This window comes from Chiloscyllium punctatum, chromosome 36 (genome assembly GCF_047496795.1).
Source record: "Chiloscyllium punctatum isolate Juve2018m chromosome 36, sChiPun1.3, whole genome shotgun sequence".
Lineage (NCBI taxonomy): Eukaryota > Metazoa > Chordata > Chondrichthyes > Orectolobiformes > Hemiscylliidae > Chiloscyllium > Chiloscyllium punctatum.
Genome location: NC_092774.1, coordinates 24,005,581 through 24,023,809, shown reverse-complemented (window position 1 = coordinate 24,023,809; position 18,229 = coordinate 24,005,581). Strand labels below are relative to the sequence as shown.

Below are 18,229 nucleotides of genomic sequence, written 5' to 3'. Positions count from 1 at the left end.
AATGGAAGTGTTGTGCTCCAGAACTTTGCTGTTCACAGTTTATAATACTTATCTTCCCAGTCCCCTGTATCACTTGTCGAAAATGTTTAATTTGTGTCTTGTAATCCTTTCACTGTCTGCTAATGAGGATAGCGTTTCCGTGTTTTACCTAAATTATCTTGACCTTGCATACCTCAAGCCTCAAGCTAATTTCACGAGAAACCTTCTCCAGTTCAAAAGCCAACTGTTCATGATGGATGTTTCTTGTCACGTGTCCAATTTCAGATCGATGTTGTTAATGTCCCTTCTACTCCTTCAGATCCAGGTTTCGCTCACAGGGCTAGAACAGAACTGTCACCAAATACATTTACCAATCTACGTTCATCCTATCGATTGTATTAGCATCATCAACACTTCTCATCAAAATAACTCGAGAGATTTTCATCACAATTTTCTGTGAACAGTTCTACATTAGCTTTGCTGAATGAACCCCAAATTTCTTGAAGTGGCTCCTTATTTTCGGCCCTGAATATTAATCTCTCTACGCATGGGAATGGATCCTTCCCACCCGCTCTATCTCTCATCAATGTGTTTAGTTCAATTCGATCTCCCATCAGCCTCCTCTGTCCTGATCAAATCCAGGGGAACAGGAACCGTTGGGGTTATGGCGCGGCAGGACAATCCCTATACTCACCTTTCCTGTTAGAAGTATTCCATGAGAAAGTTTAGACCACAACTTTGGGCGTGTAGTTGTGGCCGAACAGTTAACGTGTTGGCGTAGAGATCCTGAGGGGCTCCCCGCCCAGGGTGGTAATCTGCTGACTAAGTCCACGTCATCTTTCGTGATGAAACACCCAGACCCGCCATTTGCAGATATTTAACCATTTCGAATCTTGTGAAGTGATTGGATTCAATCAAACTCTGCAATGATTCCCTCTTTCTCAGCTCCACAGGCAGAGAGACCTGGGAAATGAAGCTGTCAGTGTGGTTCTGTGTTGGTGGGCCGATTGGTGAGTGCGATGGAGATGAAATCCATTGCGCTTTCCCCACCCAGGTGTGAACCCTGCCGACTACAGTTGAGAAATGTCGTAAAAAGGACAGGGAGATTGCTCCACGATTTTTTTAAAGATGCAACTCAGTGGAGGAGTTGAAATATTTCAATCACATTGGGCCTGGTCGGGAATCTGCAACCCACTGCCTGACAGGGTGGAACAATCAGATACCCACAGAACAGTTTTTGACGCTATGAGCCAAGTATTTGGAAATGAGACGAGAACAGTTAGGGGTGTGAAGTCGTGATCGAAGTGAAGTCGGCACCTGAGGATTAATGTGTTTTATTTGCCAGTGAAAGATAGTGCTTCACAAAGTTGGGACTATGGAAGGGAAGCAGTGACGGTGATTATCTTTGGCTGTTCCTCTTGTGAATGTTCCCATTGCTGCGCATGTCCGTGTTAACGTCAGAACTCTGCAGCATGGCGGCGTCAGGTCCGCACAGTGACAGGGCGCAATGGTTGACGCATCTGACTCCACCTACCTGTTTGAAATGCAGCTCACAGCTTCTTCGCATACCCCAATTGATCTTTCGCATTGTCCTGAAGCCGGCATATGGTTTGAATTCCTGATCTGCGGGAATGAGAATCCTTTCACTGTCTCGCGTCGGGAAGTGTCCCTGAGAACATCAGAGTCAAGTCACAGCGCTGTCAGAGGAGGGGAAGCTGAAGTAGCCACACACGCTTTCGCGGGCACATTTCACTTTCCCCAACTCACCGTCCCAACCACTGCGGCTCCTGGGACTGGAAAGGGAACAAGCACCAAAACCCAGTCTCAGCTTTGTAAATCTTCAGGAAATAAGAAAACTGTTCATCCCTTCGGGTCTTCCATCCTGGGCTGATTGCGTTGATTTTAAATGACTGTCCAGTCAGTGCCGATTCGTCTTGGCTGAAATAATCTTCATTATCTCATCCCAGCATTTCTTGCCTCAGAGACCTGTGTGGCAGAGGTCATGTATATATTTCCTTGTGTGGTATTTTTTAAATAACATTCGTTCGCTGGTTGTTTGTATCGGGTATTTCAGGTTCATTAGCCGCTGTTCAAGTGTGTTGGTAGGTTTGTGGGCGACCATGATGCTGAGAGGATTGAGTTGTCTTGACATCATTTCACAGATGTCTTTAATGTAAAGTAATGTGCTAGTGTTTCTGTCGACGTTGTGTCTGCTTGTGTCAGTTTGTTGATGTGAAATCATCACACTGAGTTTATTGGTGAGTCAAAAGTGAGGACTGCAGATGCTGGAAACCAGAGTTTAGATCAGAGTGGTGCTGGAAAAGTACAGCAGGTCAGACAGCTTCCGAGGAACAGTAAAATCGACGTTTCGGGTAAAAGGCCTTCATCAGGAATTAAGGCAGGACGCCTCCAGGGTGGAAAGATAAATCGGGTGTTGCTGGGCCAAAGGTAGCAAAGAGTACAATAGGTGAATGGGGGTGGGGATGGAGGTGACAGGTCAGAGAGTAGGGTGGAGCGGATAGATGAGAAGGGAGATTGGCAGGTCGGACAGGTCATAAGGACAGCGCTGAGCTGGAAGGTTGGAACTGAGGTAAGGAGGGGGGAAGGGGAAATGAGGAAACTGTAGAAGTCTGCACTGATGGCTTGTGGCTGACTTTATCTGAAGCAGAAGATGAGGCGTTCATCCCCTAGGCATCGGGTGGTGATGGAGCGGCGATGGAGGATGCCCAGGACCTGCATGTCCTCGGCAGAGTGGGAGGGGTTTGAAATGTTGGGCCATAGGGCGATGAGGTTGATTGGTGCGGGTGTCCTGGAGATGTTCCCTCAAGCGCTGTGTCTTGACTCTGCGAGGAGTCTCCAGTCTCCCCAATGTAGAGGAGACCGCATCGGGAGCAATGGATACAAGAAATGACATTGTTGGATACACAGGTGAACGCCTTCTCACGACCGTGGCCCAGATTTGATTTCCGGGCAGGGAAGAAACTTTTGGTAGAGCTGTCAGCAATTGCTCGTGTCTCCCTGGTGGTCTAGTGGTTAGGATTCGGCGTTTTCACCGCCGTGGCCCGGGTTCGATTCCTGGTCAGGGAAGCAGTTTTCAGGGGTTTCATATGTTTCCCGTGCTTCTAAAATACTCGGCTCGTTTATTTGTTGATCTTCGTCGTTCCTCGGTGCAGCTGTGTGTCGTGGCTCGTTGAAATCGTGTCCTGATTCAGATTTGTTTGCATGTGTAGGGATGATTGCTTCTGTCGTTAAGTTCTTGGTTCGCGTGCGTTGTTTTCCTGTAGACGCTGTTTTGAATTTACCATTGACTGTTCACTCTACTGTGACATGTAGAAATGGCACTTTGTTGTTGTTCTCCTCTTTTGTGAATTTTATGCCAGTCAGGATATTGTTGATGGTGTTGTAGGTTTCCTCTAAATGTTTCATTTTTTGATGACAAAAGTGTCATTGCTGTAGCGGACCCAAAGTTTGGGTTGGATCGTCGAAAGGGCTGTTTGTTCGAGTCTCTGCATTATTGCTTCTGCTAGGAATACTGATATTGGTGGTTCCATGGGTGTTTCGTTGATTTGTTTGTAGGGCTTGTTACTGAATATGAAGTGGGTGGTAAGGCACAGTTCCATGAAGTTGACAGTGCTATCTTTGCTGATGAAGTTGATGCTGTGTTTGTGTCTTTGGTTGTTCGAGTAGTGTCTTCAGTTTTCTTTGGCTACGTTGATGTTAATGGATTGAACAAGGCTGTTATGTCAAAGGACATCATTATTCCATTCTCTTCGATCTTAGTGTCTTTGGTGTTCAGGAATTCTTGGATGGAGTAAATAGAGTTGTGTGAATCTTCGACTTGGTGTTTTAGCCTTCTACGGAGGCGTTTGACAAGTCTGTATATTGGTGTTCCAAGTAGTGAGACTATGGCCTGAGGGGGGCTCCTGGTTTGAAGAGAAGGAGAACAACAACAAAGTGCCATTCCTTGATGTCACAGTAGAGCAAACAGTCAATAGGGAGCTTCAAACTAGCATCTACAGAAAAACAACACACACAAACCAAATACTTAACCACAGAAGCAATCATCCCAACACACACAAACGAAGCTGCATCAGGACATTATTTCAACCAGCCACTACACACTGCAGCACAGAGAAACTATGAAGAACAGAAGAGAAACACGTATATAGTGTATTTAAGGAGAATGGGTACCCAATAAACCCAGTCCGCCGATTTCTCATAGATGCTTCCAAGCTGACTCTCAAACATTCGATTTTTCCCTCCATTCTTTCCTGTTTGTTTTTTGTGGGTTTTGAAAGCTTTTGCAATCTTCTGACTGAGTATTGGAGTTGGGAAGTTATATTGTGGCTGTACAGGACATTGGTTAGATCACTTTTGGAATATTGTGTGCAATTCTGGTCTCCCTCCTCTCAGAACGATATTGTGAAATTTGAAAGGGTTCTGAAGCAGTAATGGGCAAACAGAGGGGAATAAGCCCTTCTGCTCCCCTGAGTGCGGGAAGGCTTCTGCCCTGCTGACGCACCAGTTGGTCCACACTGGGGAAGGCTGTTCTTCTGCCCCGAGCTCAGGGAGGGCTTTGCTCTTTCTTCCGACGTGATGGCCCATTGATAGGTCCACATCGAGGAGATGTCGCTCAGTTGCCCTAAGTGCAGGACGGCCTTCAGCAATTCCTCAGCCCTGCTAAGAAACTAGTCCGTCCACACTGGGGAGAAGCCGTTGTCCTGCCCGGGGTGTGGGAAGGGCTTTACCCACTCCTCCACACTGCTGAAGCACCAACCGATCCACCCGGGGGGAGGGGTGTGGGGGCGGAGGGCGGTGTCGGAGGGGGGGAGGCCATTCTGCTGCCCTGAGTGCGGGAAGGCCTTCCGCAATTCCTCCGCCCTGCTGAAGCACCAGTGTCCACACTGGGAAGAGGCCCTTCAGCTCGCCCGAGTGTGGGAAGAGGTTCATATTTTCCTGCAACTTGCGGAAGCACCAGCGGGGACACCAACGCTCCCAGCAATCAGAACCCACGGGTGACGTTGCCTTGGGTCACCCCCCAGGACTGAACATCCTGCCAGTCCTGACAGTGGGTGCAGTGGGAGAGTAGATGGGTTGTTTTGTTTTCTGCTGGACTGCAATTGTGTCCCCTACACCCCACAACCACAACCCCATGGTGGCTCAGAGTTGCACTGCTGCCTCATGGCACCAGGAACCCAGGAATAATTCCACCCTTTGGGGTCTGTGTGCAATTTAGGGAGGGTAGGAAAATGGATCTGACTGGGTTACTCTTCAGAAGATCAGTGCAGATTTGTTGGGCTGAAGGACCTGTTTCCACATTGTAGGAGTTCAACCATACTTTGAGCTTTGCTTTCAGTGAACAGTGCTGCTCAATGAGCCTGGTACTGCTCATTGCCAAATGAAATGATCCAGAGAAACCGAAGACCGCAAGACCATCGGAGCAGAAGTTAAGCCATTCGGCCCGTCGGGTCTGCTCTGTCATTCGTTAGTGACAAAAGTAGCGCAGATGAGATTAGCTTCAGTGTGAAAACAGGCCATTTGTCCCAACAAGTCCACATCGACCCTCCGAAGAGTAACCCATCCAGACCCATTTCCCTCTGACTAATGTACCTACCTCTACGGGCAAGGAAGCATGGCCAAAGACATGCACATCTTTGGTGTATGGAAGAAAACATTATCACCCAGAGAAAACCCACGCAGACGCTGGGAGAAAGTGCAAACTCCTCACATACAGTCACCCAAGGCTGCAATCAAACCTGGGCCCCCGGCACTATGAGGATGCAGTGGTAAACACTAAGCCACTACATACTGCATGCCGAAGCAGGAGGTTGGGAGAATACAGCAAGCCAGGCAGCACCAGGATGTGGAGTAGTCAGCGTTTTGGGTATTAACCCTTCTTCAGGACTGAAACGTTGACTACTCTATGAGAAACGATTTACGGGAATGTTGCTGGGGTTTGGAGGATTTGAGCTACAGGGAGAGGCTGCATAGGCTGGGACTGTTTTCACTGGATCATCAGAGGCAGAGGAGTGACCTAATAGAGGTTACAAAATCATGAGGGTTATGGACAGGGTAATAGACAAAGTCTTTTCCCTGGGCTGGGGGAGTCCAGAACTAGAGGGCAGAGGTTTAGGGTAAGAGGCAAAATATATTAAATGGACAAGTTCCTCATGCAGAGGGTGGTATATATATGAAATGAGCTGCCAGAGTATATGGGTCAGGTGTTGTCAAATGGGACTAGATTAATTTAGGATATCAGGTCAGCATGGACAAGTTGGATCAAAGGGTCTGTTTCCATGCTGTATGTGTCTCTGACTACTGGTCCTGATGTAACTTTAAAATAGAGTCCAAGTAACTTTGAATAGTTCAATCTTGTTGAGCTCACCTCCTCAAAAGTTTCAAATGAATCCCTCCGAGCGATACTGTTTACAAATGCTGAGTTGGACAAAGTATCCCATCAAGTTCAACATAAATCCAGAGTTGAAGAAGTCAGAAGTCAGAACACCAAAGGGACCAGAACTGAGAGCGATCTAGGGTTGCGGGTTATTAGCTTCTAGAAAATGGAGTCGTGGGTAGGCAGGGTGGTTAAGAAGGCTTTTGGCATGCTTGCTTTCATTGGTCAGAGCATTGAGCACAGGAGTTGGGGCGTCTTGTTGCAGCTGTCACACATGCCACACAACAACGATAGGCGTGGCCCTGCCCCCCTCTGACTGGCTGTCCCTTTGAATATCTGGGGGAAGATTAGACCCACCTGCCTGTGTTTGACTGATATGTACTTATCCAAATAATTTTAAATATTGTAACATGACCTGCATCCAGCACTTCCTCTGACAGTTCATTCTACACACGAACCACCTTCAATGTAAAAATCGTTGCCCCCTTCTGTCCTTTTAAAATCTTTTCCCTCTCATCTTAAAAATATACTCCCAAATTTTAAATGTCCCTACCCTTCGGGAAAAGACACTGATTATTCAACTTATCTTTATCCCTCATGACTTCATAAACCTCCATAACCTCCACCCTCAAACTTCTACTCGCCAGTCAAAAAAAGTCCCAGCCTATGCCGTCTATAAATCATTCTGGCAACATCATAGTTAAAAAAGGTTAGCTTTCAGAATTGACTGAAAGGGCAGTGAAGATTCAATCAGCTGACAGTGGATCTGAAATCACATGCAGATCAGATCAGATCACGTTTTGCAGCAGGAAACCAGATACGTTTTTACGACAAACCACAACAGTTTTATTATTAGACTCTTAATTCCAGATTTATATTGAATGCAGATTCCACCATCTGCCGTGGCAGGTTTTGAACCCAGGTCCCCAGAACATTACCTGGGTGAATAGCCTGGTGAGAATAAAGTCGGCCATCGCCCCCCCCTGGACGCATTGCCTTATTGTGTTTAGAGATAACAAAGGAGCAAGAGGTTTCAGCAGCTGCTAAGTTGTTGATATTACACAAGGGAACATCAGCACTCTCAGTAATGGCACATACTGAAGCCAGGACGCTGTTTCAGAAGTAAGGGCTCGGGAACCATAAGAAATAGGAACAGGAAAATGCCATTCAACCCCTTGAGCCTGCTTCTCCATTCAATAGGATTGTGGCTGATCTGACATTCTCCACATGCATTTTCCTGCCCTTTTCCTGTAACTGTTCATCCCCCGACTGACAACGAATCTATTGATCCTAGTTTTAAATGTGACATGAAGGCTGTCAACAGAGTTCCTTGGATGGGGGAGGGGGGAGCTCAGGTCGAACTTGGGGACGAAAACAGTGGGTTCACACTTCACAATATTTAACTAATGGAATGTTTATAGTTTATACATAAAAATTCCTAAAGAAGGGCTCATGCCCGAAACGTCGATTCTCCTGCTCCTTGGATGCTGCCTGACCTGCTGTGCTTTTCCAGCAACACATTTTCAGCTCTGATCTCCAGCATCTGCAGTCCTCACTTTCTCCGAGAGAATCCCATGGAGTCTCACAGAGTGACACAGATGTACAGCACGGAAACAGACCCTTCGGCCCAACTTGTCCTTGCAGCCCAGATATCCTAACCTAATCTCGTCCCATATGCCAGCATATCCCCATAAAACCTTCCTATTCATATACACATCCAGATGCATTTTAAATGCTGTAATTATACAGCCTCCACCACTTACTCCAGCAGCTCATGCCGTACATGCATCACCCTCTGCGGGAAAAGGTTGCCCCTTAAGTCCCTTCTATATCTTTCCCCTCCCCTCCCTAAAACTATGCGCTCTAGTTCTGGACTCCCCAATCCCAGGGAAAAAAACTTGCCCATTTTCCCTATCCATATCCCTCATGATTTTATAAACTTCTATAAGGTCACCCCTTAGCCTCCGACGCTCCAGAGAAAACAGTCTTATTCAGCCTCGCCCTTTCGCTCAACCCTCCAACCCTGGCAACATCCTTGTAAATCTTTTCTGAACCTTTTCTAGTTTCACAACATCTTTCCGATAGGAAGCAGACCAAAATTACATGCAATATTCCAAACGTGGCCTGACCAATGTTCTGTACAGTGACAACATAAGCTCCCAACATCTATCCTCGATGCTCTGACCAACAAAGGAAAGCACAGAAAACGCCTTCTTTACTATCCAATCTGCCTGCGTCTCTACTTTTAAGGAACTATCAACCTGAAAACCAAGTTTTCTTTGCTCAGCAGCACTTCCAAGGAACTTACCATGAAGTGTAAAAGTCCTGCTCTGATTTGTTTTTTCTAAATTCAGCACCTCATATTTATCTGCATTGACCTCCATCTGCCACTTCTCAGCCCATTGGCCCATCTGATCAAGGTCCCGTTGTAATCTGAGGTAACTTTCTTTGTTGTCCCCTACACCTCCAATTTTGGTGTCATCTACAAACTTACTAACGATACCTCCTCCGTTTACATACAAATCATTTATATAAATGACAAAAAGTAGTGGACCCAGCATCGATCCTTGTGATACACCATTGGTCACAGGGCTTCAGTCTGAAAAGCAACCCTCCATCACCACCCTCTGTCTTATTTCTCCTAGCCAGTTCTGTATCCAAATAGCTAGTTGTCCCTGCATGCCTTGAGATTAAACCTTGCTCACCAGTCTCCCATGAGGAAACTTGATGAACGCCTTCCTGAAGTCCATAGAGATCACGTCCATCGCTCTGCACCCATCATTCCACTTTGTATTTCTTCAAAAAACTCAATCATGTTCGGGAGACATGATTTCCCAAGCATAAAGCCATGCTGACTATCCTTAACCAATTCTTTCCTTTCCAATTACATGTAAATCCTATCTTTCAGGATTCTCTCCAAAAACTTGCCCGTCACGGATGTCTCCCTCACCGGTCTATAGTTCCCTGGCTTTTCCTTACCACCTTTCTTAAATAGTGGCACCACCTTAACCACCCTCTAGCCTTCCGGCACCTCACCTGTGACTATTGATGATACAAATATCTCATTGAGAGGCCTAGCAATCACTTCCCCAGTTTCCCATAGAGTTCTGGGGTACTCCTGATCAGGTCCTTGGGATTTATCCACTTTTCTGCATTTCAAGATATCCAGCAATTTATCATCTGTAATATGGACATTTTTTCAACATTTCACCATCTACTTTCTCACATTCTATATCTTCAATGCTCTTCTCCACAGTAAACCCTGATACATAATATCCGTTCAGTATCCACGCCCCCCCCCAACCCCCACCCGATGTACAACAGCTCCACACAAAGGCCACCTTGCTGATCTATGAGGGGCCCTATTCTCTCCCTTGCTATCCTTTTGTCCTTACCGTATTTATAAAACCCCTTTGGGTTTTCCTTAACTCTATTTGCCAAAGCTATCTCATGTCCCCTTTTTGCCCTCATGATTTCTCTCTTAAGTATGCTCGTACTGCCTTTATACTCTAAGGATTCACTTGATCTCTCTGTCGATACCTGACGTATGCATCCTTCTTTATCTTAACCAAAATCTCAAATTCTCTAGCCATCCAGCATTCCCTACACCGACCAGCCTTTCCTTTCACCCTAACAGGAATATACTGTGTCTGGACTCTTCTTATCTCATATTTGAAGGCTTCCCTTTTTCCAGCAGTCCTTTAACCTGCGAACATCTGCCCCCAATCAGGTTTTGAAAGATCTTGCCTCATACCTGCGTCTTCCTCCAATTTAGAACTTCAACCTTTAGATCTGATATATTATTTTCAATCACTATTGTAATGTTAATAGAATTATGGTTGCCGGCCCTTAGCTTTTGCACCCTCGCCAGTATGTACATCCTGATTGTGAATTAGAAAATTTCCTTGTATACACTTAACAAATTTCTGTATTTGGCGGATAAGTAAATGTGCAGGAGTTATACCTTGGGTCAACTCTTCGTTCATTCCCCTCAACCCTAACCCCATTCCCACCCAATGGCACATTACCTTGCAACTGCTGAATGTGTGACACCAGCCCATTTACCTGCTCCCTCACTATCCAAGGACCCAACCTTACTTTTCAAGTGAAGCAGCACTTTACCTGCTCTTCCCACAACCCAATCTACTGCATTTGTTGCTCACAATGTGGTCTCATCTTCATTGGGGAAAACGAAGCATAAACTGGGTGACTGCTGCACAGAACATCTACGTTCTGCCCGCAAAAAGACCCTGAGCTTCCAGTTGCCTGCCAATTCCACACCCCACACTGTTCCCGGGCCAACATCTGTCTCAGGTTTGCTGTAGTGTTCCAGCCATGCCCTGGGCCGTGAGTTTGTGCCGCAACGGTCGTGCGTCTGACTCCAGATTAGGAAATTATGTGTTCAAATCCCATCAAGCTCCCGATAACCAACGTCTTACACTGCAAATCAAGAAATGAGTCCGTTCACTCCGGATATCTGTTGAGCCAAGTCTTCTTTCTGGAAACTTTCGATCACACGTGAAGCTTTGCCGTCAGTTTGATTTGTGAACACTGTGTCAGGGAGGTGGAGTGCCCATTGTTTGGGGAAATGCCCAGCTCCCCCAGTTCATCACGGGATTTGAACACAGCCACCTCTCTGTGGGCAGCTGCCTCGTTTAGTTGGTGACAGCGCGGTGTGAACAACATAATACCAACGCTTTAACAACATAATCCAGAGACTCCCAGCTTTATGTTTCTATCGATCAGGAGAGTGACAGCGAGTTCAGATAGAAATGTTTCCCACCAACAGGAAATCCTTTCCTCTCACTGGACACAGTTAAAATTATCGTTATTCAACAGAAGGAGCGGAAACTACAGTCTGACGGCCCCTCTCCACATTAACGGTGAGCCTGAATTTTATAAACGGTGTCAGTAAAATCCAATGGCGGACACTGATTTGGTTCAATCGATTTTTTTTGCCAAGTGTAATTCACCGAGAGGATGCTGCTGTGTGAAACAGCGTGGGGAATTAATGCAGGGCCTCCTGCACATGGAACACACCGCAACTGATGTGTTTCACCTTCGCCAGTTTATTCCTATCTCAGAGAAGAGAGGTTTGATGAGGATCACAGCAGCCCGACAGAGAACAGAAGAGCACTCAGACATTCACAAGCTTGTCACCACAGCTGGGTCATCGTGGCCCGTGTATCAGTATGGGATAGTGATCTGCATCTACTGACTAGAAGCACAGCAAATTGGAGTGCTGGTGGGACTATCACACAGGAGAAAACGGCTTCGACCTATCAACTGGAGTGGTTCCCAATGCGCATCTCCGCTCACTTCAACTGAATAACTGTAAACAAATTACTCCGTGATTCAAAGGGATACTCGGTTTTGAATCTGCATTGCGTCATGTACCTTCGAGAATGATGTCAAAACACCCTCATTGCTGTGATGGAGTATCCTGTTGGGCAGAATATACCGGTTGTCAAATTTCCCACGTTCTGTTGGTCCAACTCCGATTTCACTCAGAATCACGAAATGTGTGACAGCGCAGACTGAGGCCATGCAGCCCACCTTAGCTCTGCTGGCTCAACACAATATGTAAATAAGTGTCTCATTCTGTCGCCTTCTCCCTGTAAATCTGCACATTGTTACATTGAACATGCCCACCGAATTCCCTTTTGTGTCCATTGAATCTACCTCTTTGTCACTGTCAGACAGCGACTTACTGACCCCACCCCCTGTGTGAAAACGGTCTTCCTAATGTCACTTTTACTTATTTTCCTGATGACTTTAAATCTCTACCAAATCGTTCTGGATCCTTTCAGGCCTGGGAGCATTTTCACTGCATTATTTCCTCTGTCTAAAACCCTCATGACGTGGAAAACTTCAATCAGACCAGCTTTCAGCCCTCTGTTCACCAAAGAGAGCTGCCCCAAACTTTCCAATCTCCCTTCATTGCTGACATTCCTCAGGACGGTACCATTCACGTTAACCTGTTCAGCGCCGTCTGCAATCACTTCACTTCCCCGCTTCCTGAAGTGTCACCCTCAGAATTGAGCGTAATACAGGTGGAGGATTCATTCAGACTCGGATTGCGCGGGTGAAAAATCTGCAATACTTGTTCTCACTTTGTACAAGTGATTCCCTTCGCCGTGTTCACTGCAATGGCAGCTCTGCGCCGTCCCTAATTCAGGCAGTCCGATCTTAATTAACGAAGCGGCTTTATTGAGAAAATTCGTTGGGCATTTTTGCTCAGGTCAATTTAGGGAATAATGGTTCGCCTAGAATTGGAACCCGGGAACACTCACACGACTGCATATGCTCGAAGACACAAAGCTAGAATCACATCCCAGACTAACGAGCCACCAGCCATGGGTGCAGCCACCTCCTGAAGCAGCTGAGACTTGCTCAGTATGAAATTCATTGTACATTGCTCCCAGAAACACAAGCAGCGAAGTGTTTCAAGAACATCTGCTTCTCAATATGTCTCCCTGCTCCCAGGACGCTGGTGTTTGTCCCGTCCCCAGGGACCGGGCTCTCTCCACTGGTGGATAATTGAACCATTTCGTTTCTACTTTCAAACTGTGTTGGTGAAAGGCAGAGCCCATTCACTCTTCTGCTCTCTCTCACTAGTACGTGAGGCAGGATAAGTCAGTTACCGTCATGTGGAGGAAATGGGCAACTTTGAACTTGATCCAAAGGTCCTGTTAATGGAGAGATAGAAAGATGTTGTGCTTTCGGGACAGAGAGAAATGGACAGGAGACTCTTCCTTCAGGTAAATTGATATGAGTGCATTTTTGTGCAGCCTGCTTGCTGTTCAGAATTTGTCCTGACACAGCAATCCTGCAGAAAGTCTTTTATTACACGGACGTTGGTTTCTTTACTGCAGGAAATGGACTAAAACAGCAAATCACGAGTTTCAACTTCACCGGTTCATTGCCATCTGAGAGAAGAGGTTTCACACGAGATCAGGACACACCGGCAGAGAACAGGACAAGACAACTCAGAGCTCCACAAGGGTGCCAGCGCAACTGTGTAAATTTGACTTGTGTATCGATGTGATATATTGAGCTCAGATACCCGAAGTTTTGGGAAGCAAATGACATGGCAAGGAACATAACAGAGCGCTGTTATAGATGTTTAGACACTCAGGTAGTCGTTTGAAAAGCAAGATGCTGAACAGAGTACCATCACAAAAGAAAGTCGCTCAACGAGACTCTGAGCAATAGCAGAGGACGGCTTCGAGCTCGGGGTATGGGCCCAGCACGCTTCCGCTGCGCCACTCTGCTCCGACGCACAGCGGGGCTTTCCATAGATCCCTTCAGCCTTTCGTCTGGCGCGTGGCATGCACGTTCGAGACTGATGTCAAGGATCTCCACTACTGTCGTCTTATATGGTGTTGCGCAGACATATGGAGGCTGTATAAATATAAACTTTTTCTAACTTCCCACATTCTCTTGTGATTTCACTCTGAATAGACGCCATGCGGCCCACCTTCGCTCTGCTGGGTCAACACAGGAAGTAAACGTGGGTCTCTATTCGTATCATTCTCTTGCCTTCTCCATGTAATTCTGTACATTGTTACTTTAAACATGACCACCGGATTCCCGTTTGCGTCTAATGAATCTGCCTCTTTCTCAGTGTCAATTAGGGATTTATTCACTCCAACCACTCCCTGTACGAAAGCGTTCTTCCTCATGTCACATTTGGTTCCTTTCCTGATGACTTAAAAATTCTGCCGATTCTTTCAGGCGTGGGAGCATTTTGACGACATTACTTTTTTCTGTCTAGACTTCGCATGACTTGGAAAGCTTCAATCGAGCCAGATTTCCAACTTCTGTTCTCCGAAGAGAGCTGTCCCAAATTTCCAATCGACCCTCATCGCTGACATCCCTCAAACACCGCACCACTCACGTCAACGTCTTCAACGCTATCTCCAATCATTTCACTTCCCTGCTATCTGCCCCATTGGTACTCCAGGGAGCCCAACCTCGTTTAACGAAGGTGCTTTTTGAGAAAGTTAAACGGGCACTTTGGCACAAGTCATGAAACGCAGGCTGGTCCAGGATTTGAGCCTCGAAACTCTCATACGTCTGCGTCGAAAGATACCTAAAGTGAAAATCATAGCCCGAGACCAACAAGCCACACAGCAGCTGCCTGTGCGGCCCCGCTCTACCTCTTGAACCAGCTGAGTCTTGCTCAGCGTGAAATATAGTTGACATTGAACAGGCTGGGGCTGTTTTCTCTGGAGCATCGGAGGCTGAGGGGTGACTTTATGGAGGTTTGCAAAATTAGCATTGATAGGATACGGGCTGAAAATGTGTTGCTAGAAAAGATTTACAAGGATGTTGTCAGGGTTGGAAGATTTGAGCTATCGGGAGAAGTTGAATAAATTGGGGCTGTTATCCCTAGAACATCGGAGGCTATGGGGTGACCTGATTGAGGTTTATAAAATCATGAGGGGCATTGAGAGGATAAACATACAAGATCTTTTCCCTGAATTCAGGGAGTCTAGAACTAGATGGCATACATTAACGGTGAGAGGGGAAAGAAATAAAAGGGACTTAAGGGACAACGTTTTAACGCGGAGCATGGTGCGGGTATGGAATTAGCTGCTTGAGGAAGTCATGGAGGCTCGTATAATTACGGCACTTAAAAGGCATCTGGATGGGTACATGGAAAGGAAGGGCTTCGGGGATATGGGCCAGGTGCTAGCAAATGGGACTAGACTGTTTAGGATAACTGGTCAACATGGATGAATTGGACTGAAGGGTCTCTTTCCATGTTGTCATTCGTGTGACTCTGTGGAATCCTCTGCCCAAGGGAGCAGCTGAGGCAGCTTCATTAATTGTATTCATGACACAGTTGGATGGGATATTGCATGGAGGGGAATTAAGGGTAGATGGAATAATGCAGGTAGTAGGAGCTGAGATGATGGATAGATCAGCCATCATCTGAATGAATAGTGGAGCAGGCCCGACTGGCCAAATAGCCGACTCCTGCTTCTATTACTATGAAATGATAACTCTGCATTTCCCATGGCTAACCAATCTAACCTGCACATCCCTGGACATGATGGGCAATTCCAAATCAAGGCAGGTGAGCAATGTAGTAATGTGGAAAGTGAATGTCAGAGAACGATAGAAAGGGGCAAGGGGAATAAATGTACCACCAATCAAAGCTGGATTGTAATGATCACAAAAATTGAAACTAAAGACTGTGACTGAATGTGTGCTGCACTGTAAGAAAAGTGAACGAATTGACTGAAGAAAATAAGTGTGATCTAAGACTCCTTACAGAGACGTGGTTTTAGGATGACAAGGATTGGATCCTGAATATTGAGGGTACGTGACATTCAAATCAAATGGGAAGTTCGGAAAGGTGGAAGGTTGGCAATGCAAATCAAAGCACTGATAACATGGTAGTCTGGTGTCAACTTGGATTTCAGGTCCTGATTTTTCTGTCCTCTGTTGGTCTCCCCGTTCCCAGAGCTAGGTGTTGTCTGTTCTCAGTTCTGCTGGCTTTCTATTGAAGCTTTGACACACCCCGCCCACCATCCCGCCCGCCCAACCGCACCACCCCTCCCCCCACCACCCCGCCCCGGCCTTTTACACCTTACCGAACTGCCTTCAGCTTCCCAACACCCAATTCTAAATATTTGGAACACTTGCACATTTAAATAATGAGAAGTTCAAATCCATTATGTCCAGATCACACTGCAAACACCACTCTCCAGCACCACTTCCATCTCTCCTCATGCCAAATGTGTGAGGCTGAAGTAGCTGCTTGAAAGCTTGGTAAATGCTTTACCTCTCAGATGAGTTACCAGCTGCATGTCCACACTTTCATTGGGATCACCTCTTCAAATCTCAGGAATAATTTCTGACCCTGCCCCACCTCAGTTCATCTGCTTCTGAAAATTACACTATGCCTTTGTCACCTCTTGAGTTTGATTCTTCTGTCACACACCTGAAGGCCTGAAACATTCTACTCCCCTTAAATCTGAGGTCATCCAAATCGCTAAACAAGAAACAAATAACTATGGATGCTGGAAATCTGAAACAGAAACAAAAACAAAAATTGCTGGAGAACGTCAGTAGGTCTGGTAGCATCAATGGACAGACAGTACAGTCAACATTTCAGGTCCAGTGACCTCCTTTCGTTCCAGATCACGGCTGCTTCTCTCCTTCCTCACACCAAGTTCATTTAATCTATGATTACTATGCCTGCTGACGCACAAAGGTTCCTGGTGATGCAGCAGATCCATTATAAAATGACCATCTTTGCTCCTAGTCTTGTCCCTCGCTATCTCTATCATCTTCTCCAGCTCTAAACCTCTGAACTCAAGGAGCTCAGGAAATGCCCAACATTCTCATTCAAACTGACATCGAACCCCAGGGTTTCCAGATGAAGGGATTTTGCCCGAAACATCGATTCTCCTGCTCCTCGGATGCTGCCTGACATGCTGTCCTTTTCCAGCACTACACTCTAGAATCCAACTCCAATGGTGTGAAGTCTGGAACTCAGAATAGCACAATTAGGTATTGCAAATAGATGCTAAAGACGTTCAGGTCCCATGTATGAGTAAGATTGAGGAGTGCAGCTAAACAGTCGCAGTAAACTACAAACCACCAAAATTGTCATGTGAATGAGACAGATGTCAGAAAGACTCACCACATGACTCCAGTCAAACATTCAAACATTACACGAGGAAAAGCTTGTAAATGCCCCCCGCCCATTAGGGCTGCACGGTGGCTCGGGCGGTGGTTCCCGCCTCGGGCAACTGTCTGTGTGGAGTTTGCACTTTCTCTCCGTATCTGCGTGGGTTTTCTCCGGGTGCTCCGGTTTCCTCCCACAATCCAAAACTGTGCAGGTTAGGTGAATTGGCCATGCTAAATTGCCCATTGTGTTAGGTGGATTAGCCAGGGGTAAATGTAGGGGAATTGTTCTGTGTGGGTTGCTCTTCCGAGGGGTGGTGTTGGGCCGAATAGCCTGTTTCCGCACTGTAGGTAATCTAATCTAATCTGTGAGACGAGTTTCTCGGAACCATCACTGTCAGTGTTGGATCGAAATTGACATCATTCTCCCTTCCGGCTTCCGGACCATCAGTGCGCATGTTCCCAACTCCAGCCCATGTGCCTGTAAGCGCGCACTGCGCGTGCTCGTGGGACTCTTGCATAAAGAATGGTGTGCGATCATATTCGCATGCCATATTGGGTAAAATATATGCCAAGGAAGACCGTGATTTTACATTAGAGAGAGATTATAGATTGGTCGCTGAACAAAGTTAAAAATTAATAAACATGGAAATTTTCTGAAAGGTAGCTAGATTCAAGGAGGGTTTAATAGACTGGAATCTAATCAAGAGATAGGGTTTGTTAATTGACAGAATAACACAATCAGAAGTGATCTACAGACGAAAATTTGATCGAGGGATTCAGGATGATTACATCCAGTATAACAGACAGGCTATAATCTAATTCAGGGGTTCAGGATAGTTTGTATATAGAATAACATACTCGGGAATGAATTACAGACTGGAACCTAATCAAGAGCATCGTTGTGATTTATATTGAGAATAATGTACGCAGTAGTAAATTACATCCTGGAATCTAATCAAAGCACCTTGATGCCACACTGGGTCGAATGCAGCCTTGAGGTCAAGGGCTGTCAATCTCACCTCACCTCTAGGATTAAGCTTTTCTGTCCATGTTTTAACCAAGGCTAGAATGAGGTCAGTACCTGAGTGAGACTGGTGGTACTGAGAGGATGTTATTCGATATGTTACATAGCTTTATCGATAATCGAGAGTATACTGATAGGACGATTAATCCTGAGTTGGATGTGTACTGCTACTTGTGCACAGGCAA

The 18,229-nt window shown here is 46.1% G+C and overlaps 1 non-coding gene across 1 annotated transcript; it reads left to right on the top strand.

Annotated features, from left to right (window-relative positions):
* Positions 1–2,994: 2,994 nt before the first annotated feature.
* trnae-uuc (transfer RNA glutamic acid (anticodon UUC)) lies at positions 2,995–3,066 on the top strand. Its single transcript has one exon. It is a non-coding gene; the product is annotated as a tRNA-Glu (tRNA).
* The last annotated feature ends 15,163 nt before the right edge of the window (positions 3,067–18,229 follow it).